We start from the raw sequence: 20,483 nt of genomic DNA, 5'->3' as shown, positions 1-20,483 counted from the left end.
GTTCATTAATTTTTATTTCTCAGGTACCTGTGTTCCTGGAAGTTCTTGTTTACTATTTATTTATTTGAAAGGCAGAAAGAGGTGGGCATTGTGGTGCAGTGGTTCAGCTGGGACTTGAGACATCCACATCCCATAATGAAGTGCTGGCTCAAGTCCCAGCTACTGCACACATCCTTCTGAGATCCTGCTAATGCTCCTGGTAGGCAGTGGGTGACGGCCCCAGTACTTGGATTCCTGCTAATCATGTGGGAGACTTGGACTGAGTTCATGTTCCTGGCTTTAGCCTGGCTCCAGCCTCAGCAATTGCAAGTATCTGGGGAGGAAACCAGTGGATGGAAGACTTCCTTCTCTCTATCTGTCCCTCTGTCATTCAGTCTTCTAAATAAATAAAGTCTTTAAATGAAGAGGAATAAAGGCAGAGAAATAAAGAGACACATCTTCCATGACTGACTCACTCTCCAAATGCCCTCAGGCTAGGAGCCAGGAATTCAGTGCAGGTCTCCCACAAGAGTATCAGGAACACAAGGACCTGAGCCATCACCCAGTGCCTCCCCGGATGCCCATCAACAGGAAGCCGGATTGGAAGCAGAGCTGGACTGGATCTGAAGCACTCTGACACGGGATGCAGGAATCCTAAGTGGCGTTTTAACCACAGCACCCAAGGCCTGTCCTAACTATAGTACTAGAAAAACAAACACCAGAAAGCAGTAACTGATGCTGAAACAGGCTGGGGTATAAGGCATTTGTACAGGAACTGGGTTAAATGACTTGAATGTGACTAGTTGAACTGTGTCCACCTGAAAGATGCTGATGTCTGATTTGAAGGTTTGGCCCCCAAGTTCAGCAGACATTTAATCTTCCAAGTCATAGGCTGGTGGCGTGGAGAGGATGCAAGCTTCACCCCACCGTGGTGTTCAGAAGCAGGCCTCCTAAGTGCGCTCCCCAGGAAGTTCTCCCGAGCAGTCTGATTACAAAAGCCCCATCAGACCCAGCCCCACGCCCTGCACCCTGGCTCACCATTGTTCCTGCCTTGTCACAGGCTCTGCCATTGCCACTCTCCAGCCTCACCACTCACCATACCCCTGGGGTCCGCCAACCCTGGACTATATAACTTGAAGACTCTCAGCCAAAATTCCCCTCCTACCTGCCTGAGTCGTCTGTGGCTGCCTTTTAACTACAGTGAGGAAAGCTGGCCAATACAAAGTCCTAACACCCAGTGTCTACGACTGTGACATTATTGGGAAACAGGGTCTTTGTACGTGGAGTTAAGATGAGATTTTGGGGGGTGGGCAATAATCCCACATGACTGATGTCCTTAAAGAAGGGGTCGTTGGACACAGAGACAGACAGGCACAGGGAAAAGTCCAGGTGAAGATGAAGACAGACACTGGAATGATGCTTCAAGGGTTCAAAAACACCAAAGGTTCCCAGGAAAACACCAGAAGAGAGGAGAGAGGCTTGGAATGGGTTCCTCCCCACAGCCCTCACAAGGAACCAGCCCTGCCAACACTTTTATTTGGGACTGCCAGCCTCCAGAAGTGTGCAGCAACACACTCACTCTTTGTAGCCACCCCACTGTGGCGCTTTATCACAGTCACCCTAGCAACAAGCACGGTCTAGCCTGCAGGAGCAGATAAGATGACACCATCATTGTCTACACTACCTGTGACTGCTGTGAAAAATAGAAACATCTATCAAGCACTGTCGTTTGAGGCACTGGGATAATCAATATTTATGTATTTAATAAGTATAGATTTGCACACATACGATATTATGGTTTCGTTTTACCCCAGTTAAGACATTTAGGAGAAGTGGAAGAAAGACACAGATAATTAGAACTTTGTGGCAAACTCTAGCAAATGTGTCTCTGGGACAAAGATTTTCACAGACAGAAGCCTCGGGAGCCAATTCCACTGTGTACTAAAGGCTCTGATTCCTTCACTTGTGCATCCCATCCCTCAATGCTGCAGGTACCCAGAGGGCAGGGAAGGTCTGGTCCCTGCTGTAGAGACAAAGGAAGTCAGCCTCCAGCGCTGTGTCCAAGGCTTACAGCTTGGTGCAGCTGAGTCATGAATTGAACGCTGGCTACTGAGGCCGCCCTTTCACTGGCTGTCACACACCACTCAGCTGTGCGGGGAGTAAACAAACCGTGTCCTCATCCATCCCAAGTCATTCCTCATCCCAGGTTCAGCCGAGCGTTCCAGGGGAAAAGAAACAGGCAGCAGTAACTGGGAGACAAAAGCAGAGCTTGGAGAGTCGTGTGTACACATGCTCTCAGGTCCTCTAACGCATCCTGTGCCCGTGATGCACACAGGCTGAGAAGCAAACCCTCCTCCTCCAGGAGAGGCCTTTCCTAGGCTGAGTGGCTCAAAATACACGCTCAGGAGCAGCAGTGACTCGCGCCAGGTCAGGGATTGGAGGCTGCAGGGTAGACAGCACTTCTGGACTCCAGCAGAGATGGGTAGGAATGCATTCATTCTAGATTCTACATTGTTCCGGTGTCAGAGCAGAGAGCCCAGCACTCCTCCAGGTGACTGAAGGAAGACCAAGGCCAGCCATGGGGCTGACCAAAAACTCCTGATTGTCCTGCAGAGTTCAGAGGACGTGGAACCCTGAAACACTAGAGGAAGCAAATGACTGCCTCAACTTCCTGTCTCAGAAGGACTTTTCATGAGCAAAGGCCTGTGGGGTTGTTTCCCCACTTCAATCTGGGTTTGTTTCCCTGCTTTACAACAGCATGTGATTGTTTTTTGCACTGCTAGGCAAGAGGCAGGCAAGGCAGGTGGCTCACAGCCTTGGGGGCACTGGCCCTTCAACCAGCCAAGTGGCTGATGCTGGAGCTAAGGGAAGACAGCTAACCACTGTCTTCTCTCTCATCCCACAGGTCTGTGCACCTGCTGTAAGGACCAGGAGCCCCTCCCCCCTCCATGGTTCTTTCCAACAATTTCCACCCTCCTTGCCTCACTAAGTCAGGCATTGCTCTGACTATAGTTCTAAGTTCAGTCTCATTTTAAATGTCTCAGATAGTTTTGGGGGTGTGGCTTGATGTCAGAGAGGCTCCAAGAAATTTGGAGACAAATGATCCTCCTGGCATTCCACTCACAGGTATGTGGTTTTAGGCCAGCTGCCCCAGTTCTAAGAGTAGCAGTCTTTTCCTGGGTAACAACGTTACTTAGTCTCTAGTTCCCAAGGCAGCTGCACAGACAAAAGGATTATGTATCTACTCTGCACTTGTTGGAGACCTTTAGATGGTAGCCGTCCTCCATGACTGGAGAGACTGAGTTAGCTCTGCTGCCCAGTCGCTTTCACACCAGGACCTTTCCACTGCAGCCTCATCCCCTTGGTCCATCAGTTTCTGTTGAAGATCAGGCTTGGAGGGGGGCCCAGGGGGTGAAGACCACCCGCAGGGATCCCTCCTGCAGAGATGAAGTCTCCTGCAGAGCACTGAGACTTGGCCTGCAGGCTGCAAGCAAGACAGACACAGATGCAGATTCACAGTGTCTTTTCCATAGATAAAGTTGGTAAACAGACTTCTGGGCCTGGCCTCTGCAGAGCCCCTGCCTTAAAGAGCCAGTAATTAGCAAAACAAAGGGGAGTTGAGCCCAGTGATCTCTGGACAGACCTCTGCACAAGCATCAAGAAGGACCAGGTGTTCTCCCTTCCCTGGGGCACAGGAGGCCTGATCCAGTCAGCTTAGGACCAGAGCTCTCTGCCTGCAGCCAGGGTGACAGTGAAGGTTCTGTGAAAGAGTCCAGCTGCTGGACAGACTCTGATTGGGCAAAAGGCCACCGGCTCTCCGCCTGAGGCCCAGGAAGCACTGCCAGCTAAAGTCTGCTTCCTGGACCCCAGGGCAAGGGATCCACATTGGCGCCCTCTCCTTTCAAAACGTTCAGACCACAGAAGCCTTCCAGGAAGGAGAAAGTCCTATGTCAGGACACAATGTTCCAGTGCCCCAGAATGCACCGCACTCAGGGTGATGTGGATGTCAGGGCAGGTTCATCGGGGGTGACAGGTGTGCCACCCAGTGCCCAGGGGCAGCCTGAGCCTCTACTGGCAGGAGACTTATGGGAAACCTCTGCAGCTTCCTCTCAGTGTTGCTGTGAACCTAATGCTGCTCTAAGAACCATCTGGAAGAAGGTTGTTCTGAAATAGTCTTTAGAGGATTCAGACTGGGGTGGGCATTGGAGGCAGTGGCTAAGATGCCCTTGGGGACAACATTCCATGTGGGGAACAAGTCTGGCTTTGGTTGATGTGCACCCTGAGACACAGCGGGTGATTCCTCAGGTACTTGGGTCCCTTCCACTCACGCAGGAGACCAGAAAGCTCCTGGCTCTCCCCTGGCCCAGCTCAGTCTGTTGCACACATTTGGGACTCGAACCAGGGCATGGAAACTCTCTTCTTCTCTCTCTGCCTTTCAAATACAGTAAGTTGAACATTTTTAAAAAATGGTGCAGATCTCACAGACCAGAGGAGTCCTGGACACAGGTCAGTTCTGTCCACAATGCCTGCCTAGATGCCCATTGTAGAAAATCCAAGTAGCTGGGAGCAGCTCACTCAGAGCCAGGAGTCTCTGATACCCCAGAGAGGCTGCCTGCACCTGCAGAGATCCTTAGCACAAGCTGTTACATAACAATGAGCCAGCCCTGGAGGCACAGGACTGCAGCTCTGTCCTGCTGTTCACCTTTAGTTGTGTGAAAAGTGTTTTTCTACAAGACTGAGCCTCTGGGAAACAAAGTTTGCATCACAGATTAGATGACTGGCTCCTTGCTCTTCAAAGCAGCTCAGGTAAGGTGTATGTTATCTACCAGTGACTTACTACATACTACAATCACAAATTTGAGCAGAGGCCAAGATAAGAGTGAAAACACCTGTCAGTAGGTAAAACAACAACAATGATAATAACAACAGGCCAAAGTCTTGATTGCTAACACGTTCTAGGGAAGATAATTTTAAACCTACACAATGAGATGATATTGTGTGTTTACAAAGTGATTATGTGGGACATGGTTACTTATGAATAAAGGGAACTTGAGAAAATATTAATAATCATAGTTATTATGACTTAATATTGTTGTCAGAAAGGAAACAGAAGTTTGTAATTGGCATTTGGGTTACAATGTGTACTAGGCGTTCTTGGAAGTCTGCAGTGAGCAGAGACAGCTGCCATGATTCCATCACTCAGGACAGCACCCACGGAAAGTATCCGGGTGGGGATGGGGATGGCTGCCTTCAGGGAAGACAAGCCTCCCTGGGGGCTCATTACCTCTCCTGATTGTAGGCTGCCAGTCTAAAACAAAGTGTTTTACTCTTTAGCAATACAGACTTCCACAATCACCTCCACCCACTACCTCTCTTGGTGTCTCCCTAACCTTGTTGTCTAAACTAGAGGGGAGTTCAGGGTCTGACCAGTGTCCTTGTCCTGCTAGCAAGGAAGTGTGCAGCCTGGGTTTAGAACCAGATGCTCAGAGTAGTTTACGCTCTCTGTGCAACAGAGCTCTTGTATCCTAACCAGGGCATGCATGAACCAGGAGGCCTCCCTCCTGTGCTGCTTCTCCAGAACCAGAGCTCCTCTGAGTGCTGCTGGAAGATGAAGCCTGTGGATCCCTCCCTGCAGGCCTGCCTGCTCTCCTGCCTGACAGCTGCTGCCTGCTCCCTCCCCTCGGGCGCTTTCTCCCCCTGGACTTCACCTCCTCATGGATCAGAGCACAGCTGAGCATGGCACCTGCAATGCAGACAGGGAGGGGAAGACACACGCGCTCCCCTTACCTCCCAGTCCAGGTCAACCACACTTTTCCAAATGACCTGATGGGAGGAGATCACCTTTCCTTCCACGTGTGGGATCCCCTGCTTGGCAGGAAGGTTCCAGGCACAGGGAGTCTTTAGTTGACTTCATTCTGCTTGTCCAGTCTTATGTGCACATTAAGTAGTAGTTTTGAAGTTCAGGAATGGGGAAAGAAGCCAGCTGTGACCACTGAGCTCCAGTCCATTGTTGATGCTAGGGATGCTGGGATGGGGTTGGGAGCATGGACGTAGCAGGGTTTTGTTTCTTCGCTGGGATGCCCCACAACTCCTTAACACAAAGGTGAGAGAGACAGGCTGATCGCATACACAAAGCTTTCCAAGTACCCTGCTATCAAAAAGGGTACAAAGTGTTTAGTGAACAGGATCCTAGTGGGCTCCTGAGGCAGGAAAGTGCAGCGAGTATTGACAGAGTATTGACAAAGGCCACATCGGGAGAGTTATCTGGCGTGACTGTGTTCAGGCTGTGCACTTGCAGCAAGTGTGCAAAGCAGGTTGCTCCTGGTACTGCTGCCTAGCATGGAGACACCGTGCACACAGCAGTGGAAATGTGTACAGGGCAGGGGATTTTTCATGTTCTGGTTCCTTGTGTGCCTACATTCTAATTAGAGTTAGAAACACAAATGACGGTGTTACACACAAGCTAGTTAGATGTCACTGCGAAGGCTACAGGATCCCCTTGGACATCACAGCTTTCGAGACTCTGAGCACCAGAGGTAAGACCCACCGTCTAAAAGCACTGTATTCCCTGTGTTGATGAGGAAGGCACTCGTGCCTGATTGCTGAGGGTGGGAGTGAGAGGAGTATAACTTGGAGCTAATCAGCTTCACGACTCTAGACCTCTGGCACAAGGACAAAAGCAGGTTTCTAGCCCAGTGCACTGTGTTCTGTGCATGGAGTTCTCTGCTCTCACTTGTGCAGCACATGGGTAAGTCAGATCCCCACCCCACCCCACCCCCCAGACGTGGGAGTTTCCCTCTAGCCTCCCACCCCACCCCCCAGACGTGGGAGTTTCCCTCTAGCCTTCCTGCCTTCTAGTAGTTTCCCTTTCAGTTTCTCTTGTGGCCTCAGCGGATGCTCACTAGCAGCAGAGGGAGTCCTGCTTCCGCAGGCTTTGCCCTTCCAGGGGCTGCTTCCTCTAGTCTTCCCCTCTCCCTGCCTCCCTGCCCTCCTCCCTCCTTGTTCACCTGCTGTCAAAGGTCAGATCTCCTGATCTGAGACATCATCCCCAGACTGCCATGGGCAGCTCAAAATGCACTTCAGAAGGTTTGCACTTCACAAAGTTCAAGGAATAATAGGCTGCAAAGCTAAGTTGATTTAAAGCAAAGGAAAAACAAAAAGGAAATCCATGCACAGTTGTTTCACTATATGCATTTTCTATGATCTTTTTGAAAATCTGTTTTTATGTACGGATTTCAAAATGTATTTCAACAAGATGAGTCTGACTTTTCATTTTATCTCCACTAATTTTTTCTTTTACTCTTGTGTATTTAAAAAAGCAGAGAGAGAGAGAGAGAGAGAGAGAGAGAGAGATCTTCCTTCTGCTGGCTTACTCTCTAAATGTCTATAGTACCAGGCTGATGTCTGTAATCCCAGGCTGTAATTGGCCAGGCTGAAGCTAGCAGTCATGAGCTCCATCCAAGCCTCCCATGTGGCTGGCAGGAGCCCAAGCACTTGGGCCATCCTTTGCTGTCTCCTAGGCTGGGCATTAGCAGAAAACTAGACTTAGATGCAGAGCCTGGATTCAGTCCGAGACACTGCGATATGGGATGTACGCATCCCAAGTGACACATTAACAGCTGTGCCAAATGCCAGCACCTTCATGAATGTTTTCTAGCTCTCTCATACATAATTTCCAGAGGGCCCATATATTTTCCAGATCTCCTGGTGGATGTCTATGAAAACCTACAGAGCTCTTGCTGAGTCATCACACACACACACACACACAAATATCCAGCAGAAAGAAAAACCAAGAATAATCTAAACAATTTCCAGGAGAAGAAATAAACATGGTTGGTAAGTGTATCCTAAATGATTAGTTTTCTGAGAACCGGGGGACCATGTGAAGTGCAGGAAGAGGGACTTGTCGTGCTCTTGCCAAATTGGCAGAAACTAAAAGGAGACCGTGCTGAATATTTTTAGAAGCTTGGTGGAGTTGCACCTAATACAGTAGCACCCAGGCTAAAGCAAGAAAGAGAAAGAAATCTGGACACCTAAAATATTACAACTAAATGGCAAAATGAAGACGGGCTTTTGCCCATGGCTGGGATGCTGTGTGTGATGCTCCCATCCCTCTCGGGAGGTGTGGGACCGAGTCCTGGCTCCTCTCCTGATTCCAGCTTTCTGCTATCGCACAGCCTGGGAGGCAGAGGGGGTGCCTCAAGGAATGGGGATCCTGCCACCCACATGGAAGACTCAGAAGGAGATTCTGACTCCTGGCTTTGGCCTGGCCCAGGCTAAGCTATGGCAGGCATCTGAGGAGTGAGCCGGTATATGGGAGATGGTAGTATAAAATCACAAAGTTAAACACAAACATGCAATTGGAGAAAAGAGCCTTTGGCAGAGTGCAGACAACGGATCTCAAATGCCATTGGAGGGAATGTAAATGACATGGGAACTTTCCACACAGTAACAGGTGACCAATGAAAGTGCACTGCATTCAACAGTCCCACTTAGAATGTCTCATTCAGATATGTGTCTAAAGTATGTTAAATCGCCACAGTAAAGGATGTTCCTTATAACGTGTGTAATAACAAAACAATCAAGATTTCTATCATGAGCAGAATGGTTGTTAGAATGGTGAGATCTCACTTACTGAATGAGATAGACTTAAGGAAAAGATGTTAACAGTCCCACTAAGTATAGCTAGGAGATTACAAAGCTGGTTATGCAGTAGCAAAATTCTACATAGCTAGCTATATGTGCCTGTGTTTTATGGCAATATAACAACTCTGGAAATTATATATCAAAATTAAAGAAGAGTTAGTGCTGGCTGAGTGGGATGACTGGGGCTTTATTTCTCAACTCATTTCTTTCTTTGCTTTTGAAATTGTTACAATGAACAGACACAACTCCTTATGTGAAGAGGAAAATATGCCTACATTTTAGTAGTAAAAGTATGAAGATGGATTAGATCTTTCCCCCATTCTTTCTATTTTGTGTTTTTCAAATTCTTCCTATTCATCTAATGATATTGAAATATTGTGGTCTCTGTAATAAATTTTACCCAAATTCCATCTGAAAAGAAAATTACTCGAATTTAAAGACCATAAGGGGAAGGAGAAAATTCTCGTCGTAGCATCTTCTAGGTTGACATGCAGGAAGCAGTTTTGCTGCATATTTTATTCAGTTTGCATTATATATCTTCATGTTCTGAAAGCAACATGGTTATCAAAGAAAAAACATGCATTTTCAAGTAAAGGGAGCATATTGGAACAAAGGAATTTCCTGATTCCATGACTTGGCTAAAAGTGCCTTAACACGATGAGTAGTGTCTGTTTTATAACGTGGGCGTGGGAGAGAGAGTGAACACGGAAGTTGAGGAAAGAGCTACAGGAGCGGATACGCCGTGGTGCCTTCTGCTGAGTTGGCAACTGGCCTTATTGGGCCTGAAGAATGAGAGGTCTTCATTCAGATCTTTTTTTTTTTTTTTTTTTTTTTTTTGACAGGCAGAGTGGACAGTGAGAGAGAGAGAGACAGAGAGAAAGGTCTTCCTTTGCCGTTGGTTCACACTCCAATGGCCGCCGCGGCCGGTGCACTGTAGCCGGCACACTTGCGCTGATCCCAAGGCAGGAGCCAGGTGCTTATCCTGGTCTCCCATGGGGTGCAGGGCCCAAGCACTTGGGCCATCCTCCACTGCACTCCTGGACCACAGCAGAGAGCTGGCCTGGAAGAGGGGCAACCGGGACAGAATCCGGCGCCCCGACCGGGACTAGAACCCGGTGTGCCGGCGCCGCAGGCAGAGGATTAGCCTATTGAGCCAAGGCACTGGCCCATTCAGATCATTTTTAACTATGCAGTTAAATGCAGGAATCTGATACAGGAAATACACAAAGCTCAAGTCCTTGCAAATAAGTATTCACAGAGTGTTAATTCCCAGGGAGTTCCTGAGAGAGCCAGTCTCTAGGATGACACAGGGAGGGGCAGGTGTTTAGCCTCATGGTTCAGATTCCACTTGGGAATGTCTGCACCGCATATCAGAAGGCCTGGGTTCAAGACCCCACTCTGAGTTCTGGGCTCCTGTCCCAGCCCCAGCCGTCACAGGCATTTGGGAAGTGAACCAGAAAATGAGATCTCACTCTGCTGCCTCTGTTTCTCAGCCTTTCAAATATATAAAACTAAAAAAAAAAAATAAGGAAAGGAAGGAAGGAAGGAAACATGTATCTTCACAATTATTTATTTGAAGGCAGAATGACAGGCAGGGGGCAGCGGGGCAGTGGGGGTAGGGTTGGCGTGACAGAGACAGAGAGAGACCTCCCATTCATGGGTTCACTCTCAGAAGGCCCACAACAGCCAGGGGTATGCCAGGCAGAAGCCAGGACCCAAGAACTCCCTTGAGGTCTCCCATGTGGGGGCAGGAACCCAATGACTTGGCCACCATCAGCTGCCTCTCGGTGCAATACAAGCAGCTAGATTGGAGGACAGAGTCGCTGGGACCCAACCAGGCGCTCAGATGAGGGGATGAGGCTTAACTAAGCTTAACCACCTGCACTGCAGTATTCACGCCAAGAAATAAAAATTCTAAGGCCGGCGCTGTGGCTCACTAGGCTAATCCTCCGCCTTGCGGCGCCGGCACACCGGGTTCTAGTCCCGGTCAGGGCACCGATCCTGTCCTGGTTGCCCCTCTTCCAGGCCAGCTCTCTGCTGTGGCCAGGGAGTGCAGTGGAGAATGGCCCAAGTGCTTGGGCCCTGCACCCCATGGGAGACCAGGAGAAGCACCTGGCTCCTGCCATCGGATCAGCGCGGTGCGCCAGCCGTAGCGCGCTACCGCGGCGGCCATTGGAGGGTGAACCAACGGCAAAAGGAAGACCTTTCTCTCTGTCTCTCTCTCACTGTCCACTCTGCCTGTCCAAAAAAAAAAAAAAAATTCTGATATCACACATTGAGTTAGAGAGTTAGGACGAGACCCCATAACTGTAAATCCTAAAGTTACTTACCTTCACTGTGTTTGTTAATGTTTATATTATTTTCATCTACTTTAAAGAGAGAGTGATAAAGAGAGAAAGAGAAGAAAGGCCTTGTTGTGAGCACCACTTATCACACAGCTCAACAAGGCTAATGAGACAGTCTGAGCACAGGGAAAAATCACACAGAATCGAGATCGGCTTTTCAATATAATTTATTGCTCAATACCACTCAATGTATCTATTCAATGCACACATCTAAAGGTCAGTACCATCAATCTGTTATTAGCCCACAGGTCATAACACACATCTAGGAGTAAGACAATCTCTAAAAATATCCAACAATGATAAGTATAACACAAACAAAGCATAAAGAATAATCAATCTAAACGTTTACTCATGGCTAAGGGTGTAATATGAGTGCTACATTCTCCAGGTTGCTATCATGGTCATGAAAAGTCAAGGTTCAAAGTCCAGAGTCCAAAGTCTCCATTAACACTTGAAGAGACGGATCTCAGAACAGTCACTTACGGGCAGGAGTTGTGGGATGACTGGCACTCTGGGCAGTAGGCTCAGAGTTCCAAGACGGACAGCAAGGTGGAGGGTTGGAGAGGTCACTGATGAGAGGTCTGGTCCGGCTTTGCTGTCCACTCTGGCAGCGACTGGGATGTCCAGGCAAGGTGGGCTCCAGCGGAGAGGCGAGCAGAGCTTCCGTCAGTGGAGATGCGGGCAGAGTTTCACTGACACTGAGCCATGGTCCCCCAGGGGATGAGGCAGCTGTGAGGGTGGACTTTCTATCCTTTCTGGGGTAGATGGGTGGTGAGGGTGCTCTAGGGCATCACCAACCACAGACTCATCATTTTGTAGGTCACCAACAGATGTGGGTGTCTGGGTGTGACCAGTGGTATGTTAGGGGTCTTCTGGGTGTGGCCAATCGTGGTGCAGTGGTGTGGGTGAAGTAATGCAGTAGCCAGCTGATTGGCTGCTTCTTATGATGTAATGTCCCCCCAGGCCTTATCAGGCCTCAGCACCTGTGTCTGTTCAGACAGATGCTCTGGGCAGGTCCTGGTGCTTAGTGGCCTTAGCTTAAGTGACTCCATTTTGGTTTTGCTTTTTCTCTTTCTTTTTGGGTTAGTAGTGCACTGTAACTCTTTTGGGACTCCTGTGGGGTTCCCCACAGATCTTCCATCCATGGTTCACTCCTGAAATGCCCAAAAAAGGTAGCGCTGGGCCAGGCTTAACCTGCTGGGCCACATACCTGCCTCTCTTCTGCTTTGGTCCTCTGATATGGGATGCGGAGCCACAACGCCAGTCCCTGATTCCATTAGAACTCCTCACAGTCTTTTATTCCATTACATGGAATGACACTGGCCCAGGTTAGCACCAAGGGAAGACTGAATCAACAACAAGCAAGAAATAATGCAAGTATAAGTCCTATAAATACTCTTATAAGGTTTTTTTTGACAGACAGTGAGAGAGAGAGACAGAGAGAAAGGTCTTCCCTCCGCTGGTCCACCCCCCAAATGGCCACTATGGCTGGAGCTATGCCGATCTGAAGCCAGGAGCCAGGTGCTTCCTCCTGGTCTCCCATGCGGGTGCAGGGGCACAAGCACTTGGGTCATCCTCCACTGCCCTCCCGGGCCACAGTAGAGAGCTGGACTTTAAGAGAGCTACAGGGACTAGAACCAGCATCCATACAGGACCATCCAAGTGAGCCATGGCGCCAGCCCCGTAAAGTTGTTTGAGTTTACAAAGTATATTTTCTCTTACTCGGTCATTTAGCAGTCCAAAAGGAAATCATGCTGGTTGGGGTAGCACAGTGGGTTAATACGCTGCCTGCAGCATCAGCATCCCATGTTGGTGCTGGTTTGAGTTCCCTCTGTTCCGTGCTTGATCCAGCTCCCTGTTATCACACCTGGGAAAGCAGCAGAAGATGCTTGCAAGAGACCCAGATGAACCCCCTGGCTGCTGGCTTTGGCCTGGCCTAGCTCAGGTCATTGAGGATATTTGGAGAGCAGCCCAGCAGATGGAAAATCTATCTCTCTCTTACACATACACACACACTCTCTCTCTTCCACTCTCTCTCTCTTACACACACACACACTCTTTCTCTCTCCTACTCTCTCTCCCTCTCTCTTTAATGCAGCCTTTCAAATAAATAATATTTTTTAAAACAATCAGAAACAAAAGAGGAGACAGCACAATTGAAATCACAGAAATACAGAGGGTCCTATGAATCTACCATGAATAGTTGTACACTAACAAATAGGACAACTTAAACAATGGATCAACATAACCTACTCAGACTGAATCATGAGGAAATTAGAAATATGCACAGACCAACAGCAAGTCAAGATATTGCATCAGTACATCAAAGTGTCCTACCAAAGAAGTCCCCTGGACCCAATGGTTTCATAGATGAATTCTACCCAACATTTTAAGAGGAACCAACACCAGCCCTTCTCAAGCTCTTCCAAAGAGCATTTCCTCTGTAATATTCTTCAACCAGAAGAAGAGTGGAAGAGGTAGGAAAATGTTTAAGAGACAGGAAGCAGTAGGATTAATATTTTGAGAGGAGAATGTACATCTTTAGTATTCTTATGTATGTTAAAGAAAGTAGAATTTGGGCTGGTGTTGTGGCATAGTAGATAAAGTTGCTGCATACGATGCCAGCATCCCATGTTGGTGCTGGTTCGAGACCTGAATCTCTACTTCCAATCTAGCCTCTTGCTAATTTGCCTGGTAAAGCAGCAGAATATGGTCCAAGTGCTTATACCCCTACATCCATGTAGGAGACCCGGAAGAAGCTCCTGGCTCCTGGCTTCAGCATGGCCCATACCCACTATTGCAGCCATTTTGGGGGAAGCAAACCAGTGGATGGAAGATCTCTGTCTCTCATCTCTCTCTCTATCTGTAACTCTGCTTTTCAAATAAATAAAATACATCTTTAAAGAAAATTAGGCCAAAGTTTATTTTATTTTATTTTTTTGAAAGGTGAAGTGGGGGTTGGGGGGAGATAGAGAGGTGTCACCAACCAAAAGCCCAAAACAGCTGATTCTGGGCTGAACTGAATTTAGGAGGTTGGAATCTGTCTCTCCTATATGTGTGGCAGGGACCCCACTACTTGAGTCATTGTCAGCAGCTCCAAGGGTATGCATTAGCAGGAAGCTGGAATTGGAATTAGAGCCTGAACTTGAACCCAGGGTCCCTGGTGCAGGGTGTGGGCAACCCAAGCATTGTCTTAACCTCTAGATCAAATGACCACCCTGAGGACTAACTTTAAATTTGAAACTCCAGGGCAACTCCTTCCCACCTCATTGTGCTCCCAGATGCCAGAGTCTCATTCCTCACCTGCTGTGAAAGCCCTCTCAGGTATCAAAGCAAACCCAAGAGTGACCCAAGGAGAGCAGCTACAATCTAATCAAAAGGGATGGCTGAGGCCCCCCTACCTGACCATGCAGAATGGCAGTCAACCTGGGTATAAAATAAACTTTGGCCTAATTTTCTTTAAAGATGTATTTTATTTATTTGAAAAGCAGATTTACAGATAGAGAGATGAGAGACAGAGATCTTTGGGTACCTGGTACTCACACCCAAAGGCCAAGGAATCAGTACTGCTCATTCACACAGGTAACTGATATTAAACAACTCATTTGTTCATACACTTACTTTACAAAATGTCTTAAACACATTTAAATCTTGTCATAGGTTTTCACTGTCTGGATTTTGTTAACATGGGAGAAATTTTTTTAAAAAGGTAACTATGGGAGCCGGCGTTGTAGTGAGGCAGGTAAAGCTGACGCCTGCAACACCAGCATCACATTTAGTCACCAGTTCGAATCCCAGCTGCTCCACTTCCAAACCAGCTCCCTGCTAAAGTGCCTGGGAAAGAGCAGAAGATGGCCCAAGTCCCTGGGTCCCTGCACCCATGTGGGAGACCTAGAAGCAGCTTCTGGATCCTGCCTTCAGTCTAGCCTTCCTCCAGCCATTGTGGCCATTTGGGCAGTAAATCTGCAGCTGGAACTCTTTCTCTCTCTCTGTAGCTGTGCCTTTCAAATAAATAAAAATAAATCTGTTTTTAAAGGTAAATGTGTTCTGTCTGTGTGAACTCCTTTCTTGAAGAACACCGGGAGGTGCTGGGGGCATTTGACATAGTGGTGAAAATGTCACTGGGGACAGCTGTGTCCCATTCAGAACACCTGAAGTTGAGCCCTAGTTCTGCTGATTCCAGCTTCCTGCTCACATGCACCAGGCAGGCAGCCGATGGTGGCACAGGCAGTTGGGTTCTGGGCTCCTGGCTTCATCCTGGCCCAGTCCTGGCTCCTAGGGACATTTGGGGAGAGAATCAGTAGAGAGACATCTTTCCGTGTCTCTGTTTCTCTCTGTGTGTCCTGGTGCCTTGCAGATGAAGAAAATAAGTAAAAAATAACCAAAACAAAGAATCCTTGGCAGCGGGTTCAATCTTTTCCTGAGTCACAGGCCACTGATGAACCTTCTTATAGATCAGTTTCCTGACCTCTGCCATTCAGGGTTTAATGGTGATCCCACTAGGGACTGCTTGGCTCCCTTGTCACTCAGCAAAAGCAGGGGGTTCAGTCCCTGCAGTGGGACCCGGCAGACTGTGCCCCCGCAGCTGTTTATGGCCGTGAGCTCCTCTGATAACAAACCTCTGCGCTGGCAGGCTGAGTTCTGAGGCTCAGGAAAACCATGACAAAGTCATTCACAGGCCACTGCCAGGGGTGAGCGTGGCTGCAGTGCCCAGCGAGCCGGACACAGCATCGTCAGCGCCAGTCATGACCCAGGCCGTGGGGAAGCCACCTTGGGGCCGCTGCCAGCAGCAGGAGGGAAGCCACAGGACAACAACAAGGGTGGGGCCCTGAGAAGAGACAAGATGTCCCCAGGGCTTCATCTGGAGCTGGGATCAGTGGGGCAGATCCCTGGGCCCTTGGCTAGAGTCCTGGAGGACTCAGATTAGAGAGGAGGGGTGCGTGTGTGTGTGCGCGCGCGTGCATGTGTGTTTGTGTGCATTCCAATGTGTGTGTGCAGTGTGTGTGTTCATGCTTGTGTGTGTGCGTGTGTGTGTGTGTACATGTGTGTGTGTGTTGGTGTGCGCGTGCAGTTAGGAAGGCAGCCCCTGCTGTCCCAGACTTTATGACAGCCAGATCCAAACAATTAAAGACGAGGCCACACAGAGCACTCCTGGAAACCCAGGGCACATTCTTCATTTCCCCCTCTGCCCTGCTGTTGTTACTAGTGAGGACTTCCTGTCTGTTCTTAGAGCCGACCTTTGACCCTGCTGCCCAGACACTCGTTTTCCTGGTGGATCCTTCATCTTCACGGGAATAATCAGAAGCAGAACTGGCGGCTCAGGAAGGGGTGCTGACTGCCCTATACTGGACCCCACGGCACCTGCAGAAGCAAAGAGGAGCTGAGTCTTGGACACAAAGCAGAAGGAGCTTTTAGAAGGCAAGCCTACCAGGACCAGGCAGCCTCAGCTGGGGGCCAAGCATTCCTGGGCTCACTTCCAAACCCACGGTGAAGAGCAGCAGAAGCTCCGTGGCCACACTGGCAGTGGCAGACATCCTGGGACTTTTGAAGTCTGAGTTGAAATAAGGAGAGAGGGAGAGGCTGAGAAGAGCAGGAACACTGAGGCCTGACTCGCAGATGTGGACTCTCAGCTTCTGCGGTCTCCACTCACAATTATCTCTGCGATCAGCTTGGCTGTTTTCCCTTGATAGCCTAAAAACAACAGAGATTAATGTGGAACACTGTCTTCTTCTTCATCCATCGTCCATTCAACGCTGTTGTGAATCAGGTAACTTTGGTGAGTGAAGGGAATGTAGAGAGCAATAATCAGTCTACGTCTGTGTTTTACAGGAGGAACTGGCCCAGAGAGGAGGAGAGCAGAGAGAAGGCCAACGGCAGAGTTTGGCTGCCACTACTGCTAATGGGCGATCAGACAATTCCCGGCTCCTGCACTGATTACCTCGGGCTTACTTATCACCGTCGTCTTGAGCTTCTGCTGCCAGCCACATGCAGGAGGAAGAGGAGGAGGCAGTGGACATGACCTTCACCTCACCGAGCTTAGCCTAGGTGGGAAGATCAGTGAGAGTACAGAATCAGGAACCAGACTCCAGCTCTGACGCAACTATCGCTTCCGCTGTCCGTAAAAAGAAATCAGACAAGAAACAGAAGAGGAGAACTATTTTTGGGTAGATGTAGAGGAGTCGTCAAGGGCATTTTGGGATGGCATCTTGGCAGAGAGGTTTACGTCTTCACTTGTGACACCAGCATCCCATATGTGCACCTGTTGGCGTCCAGCTGCTAGCTCCTGGCTTTGTGTCTGGGAAAGGAACTGGGGGTTCAGCCACTGTTCTGGTCCCCCTAATAAAGACTCTCTGGCTGTCCCAGACCTAGCTGCACCAGCCTGCCTGCTACCCCCACCACGGCTGCTGTCAGCAGGTCAGTGCCACTGCTTGGGAGGGGCCCAAAAGGCAGTTTTGTTTGAACCACTGTGGGATAAGGATGTGGTCAGACTGCCTCTCCCTTGGCCTTTTCACAGGAGGAACATCTCTGCGGATTAGCACAGTGGTTTGCTGGTTCAGGACACTTAACAAATGCAGATAGGGCCTCTCCTGTGATTTCTATCTTCACAGCCTCAAGGTCATGCAGCGCACTTTCTCAGCCAAAACAGACCCCGCCCCCCACCAGACACAAAATCATGGTGGATGGTCACCAGCCAGAGACAGGTGTAGTGAGGAAGGTTGCTATTCCAGTCCACTCCCAGAGGAGGGCCAGTACCTGCCCCACCTTCCCGTCCCAGGGACACGGCCTAGGACAGCCCTGGTTCCTCTGGTGGAAGACTCCACCCCACACAGCACTGCGCAGGAGGCAATGTCAAGCTCCAGTCTCCTTTTGAGAAGCACACTGCTACCAGGTCCTTGGAGAATGGGAGGTCACTCCCCCCTCTCGTGGAACTACCACCGTTTATCAGTTACAGTGACAGCCTGGTAACCACACTGTACTTGGTTGAACCACTCTCTTAATGATACCAGAGTCCCTGATGGGCAGGGCTCTACAGCTAGAGCCTGTTTCTGCGTCTACACTCTGTCCTTACAGGGTTCAGACCAGCACTGACCACACAGGACAGCTGTGCCCCCGGGAGGCAGATTGATGCAGTGGAGTCTAGAACAAACTCTATTTCTGACCTTAAACTAGGTACTCTTCCTGCATGAAGGAGGCAAGGTTACATCTGACAGAGACGACACTCAAACTGACCGTGCCTTCACACGTGTCCCTCTGCCTCTTTAAGGCCACAGAGCACACCCTCAGAGGCAACGGGGATGGCTCAAGTGACTTGGCCCCATCAGCCATGTGGGAGACCAGGATTGATTTCTGCTCCTGGCTTTTCAGCCTGACCCAGATCTGGCTACTGTGGACATTTGCAGAGTGAATCGGAGGTTGGGAGCTCTGTTTTTCCCTCTCTTTCAAATAAATGAATGAACTGTAAAATTAAAAAAAAAAAAAAAAGCCACTGCTGGACAAAGGATCTGTGTTGTGTGCCAGGGCCCCCTTGTGTCAGAGCTCCATGGTGCCAAGTCCTGGGACATCTGAAAGGAGAGGGAAAGGGACTGGCGCTGTGGCACAGAGGGTAAAGCTGCTGCCTGTAGAGCTGGCAACCCTTATGACTGCCAATTCCAGTCCTGTTTACTCCACTTCCGATGCAGCTCCCTGCTAACGCAGCTGAACATGGTCCAAGTGCCCAGCCCTGGGTTCAGTGGACATATGGGCAGTGAAGCAGTGGATGGAAGATACTTACTTGTCTCTTTCCCCTTCTCTCTTCACTCTCTGTAGCTCTGCCTTTCAAGTAAAGAAATAAAAAAAAACCACACACACACAGAAAAAGAAGTGGGTAAGACTCCCTCACTTCCCAACACCAATTGGAGATCCCACACTGTTTCCTGCAGGAAATTCATTCGATAACACCAATTAGGGTATTTGGTTAGGAGGTTTCCTAAGAGAGAGCTTAAAAAAAGTCACCTTGTTGACACTGATGTGCTAATCCACCTGGCCCCCAGCCTGCTCCTGGACTTGAGGTCTGAGGCTCTGAAAGTGATTCAATTCCTCTTTGCATTTTCGTTTACTTTGTCTGTCTGTTGGCTCTTTCCGTGTCTGAGGACATCAATGAGAAAGCTTCTGTGGATCAACTTGGAGTTCTGAGGGCCTCAGCCTGTCCAAGCTCCACATAGCACAGTGGCTGGCCAGGTTTCCCTGGCAATGAGGAAGGCACACAGTGTTGATGGATTCCTGGACTTCCTGGGTTGGGACTGCCTCCCTGATTGCCCTCTGTCCTGCAGGTTGGCCTGGTGGAGTCGGTAGAAAGGAGGCCCCATACCCCGGAGCCTTCCCCACCTGATGGAAGCTGTGAGCTGGGTGTCCTGCAGGAAGCAGAGAGGGGCCCGAGCCCTGAGCCCTCCCCATGTGACAGGCACCTGTGAGCTGCTTTGCCTGTCTTACTGCTTCTAGGCCTCACAAAGGCCCTGTATGGGAGGTGTCACTATTAGTTTTCTTCCTTTTCAAATTAGGAAAGAGAGGCTCAGAAAAGGTAAGCATTGCTTAGATATCCAGAAAACGATGGAGCTAGCATGCAAAGAAAAGGGGAAAAATATGTGAGAGCATGACACCAACTTTCCCACAGGAAGCTCTATTGTCCCAGTACTGCTTTGCTTTGTCAGAGGAGATTAGTTTAGCTGTTACTATGTTCCTCGAGCAGGAACTTGAAGCAATGAAGGAATAAGATTTGGGGAGAAGAAGCAGTTAAAATATTGTAGAGGAAAAGGCGGCCCTGCTCCTGGGGCATGAGCAGCTTAATTGAGGGCGCCCACAGGTCAATGTAGGACATGCTGTCCCAGTGAGACGCTGAGGGTGCTGAGCAGACCTGTTTGGGTGGCACTGGGGCTTTCTAGCATTTACTCGCAGGGTGTGTATCTTAGGAAACTGGAGTTTTAGAGACAGAAGGAAGGGTGAGGTCACCCCAGGCACAGAAGGTGTGGGAAGTCTTGCAGATGCCAGATGCAATACCACTCACTGTGGAGAGAGGAACTGGAGAAGGAGGTGCCCAGGGGCGCTGACAGCAGGAACACAGGGCAGAGGTGAGCGCCAATGTCTGGCTGGGATCCATGTCCCAGTGTGCGGCACGGGAAAAATTATGCCTCAGGTTCTGTAACCGTGGACTGGAAAGGGCCAGTACCTGGCGGTCAGAGGCTCGGGGAAACCCTCCCCAAGGCCTTTCTCTGTGCCTTTCCCAGGCCTGTGGCCCAGCACAGAGGCAAGAGCAGGCAGGTGGGAGGGTGGGGCGGGGCTCCCCCTAAAGCCCTATGCACCTGTCAGACTAGGGTTCCCTCTGGGCCCCTCATGCAGCTGTTTCTCCAGGGGGTGCCCTGGGCAGCCCGCAGGCTGGCAGACTCCCCACCCTCAGTTCTGTTCTTCAGGAACCCTGCTCTCGGCCTTGACTTTGCTCACAGTCATTATACACAACGCAACTCCCCTGCAAACTTCTAC

The 20,483-nt window shown here is 49.5% G+C and overlaps 1 long non-coding RNA gene across 1 annotated transcript in view; it reads left to right on the top strand.

Annotated features, from left to right (window-relative positions):
- Positions 1-20,256, top strand: part of LOC133767302 (uncharacterized) — a 34,809-nt gene extending 14,553 nt beyond the window's left edge. The window contains exon 3 of the long non-coding RNA XR_009866830.1: positions 16,800-20,256. This is a non-coding gene — a long non-coding RNA (uncharacterized LOC133767302). The remainder of the gene's footprint in view (positions 1-16,799) is intronic.
- Positions 20,257-20,483: the final 227 nt, after the last annotated feature.

This window comes from Lepus europaeus, chromosome 9 (genome assembly GCF_033115175.1).
Source record: "Lepus europaeus isolate LE1 chromosome 9, mLepTim1.pri, whole genome shotgun sequence".
Taxonomy (NCBI): Eukaryota; Metazoa; Chordata; class Mammalia; order Lagomorpha; family Leporidae; genus Lepus; species Lepus europaeus.
Note: the sequence above shows the minus strand (reverse complement) of the source record. Positions and strands in the feature narration are given on the sequence as shown.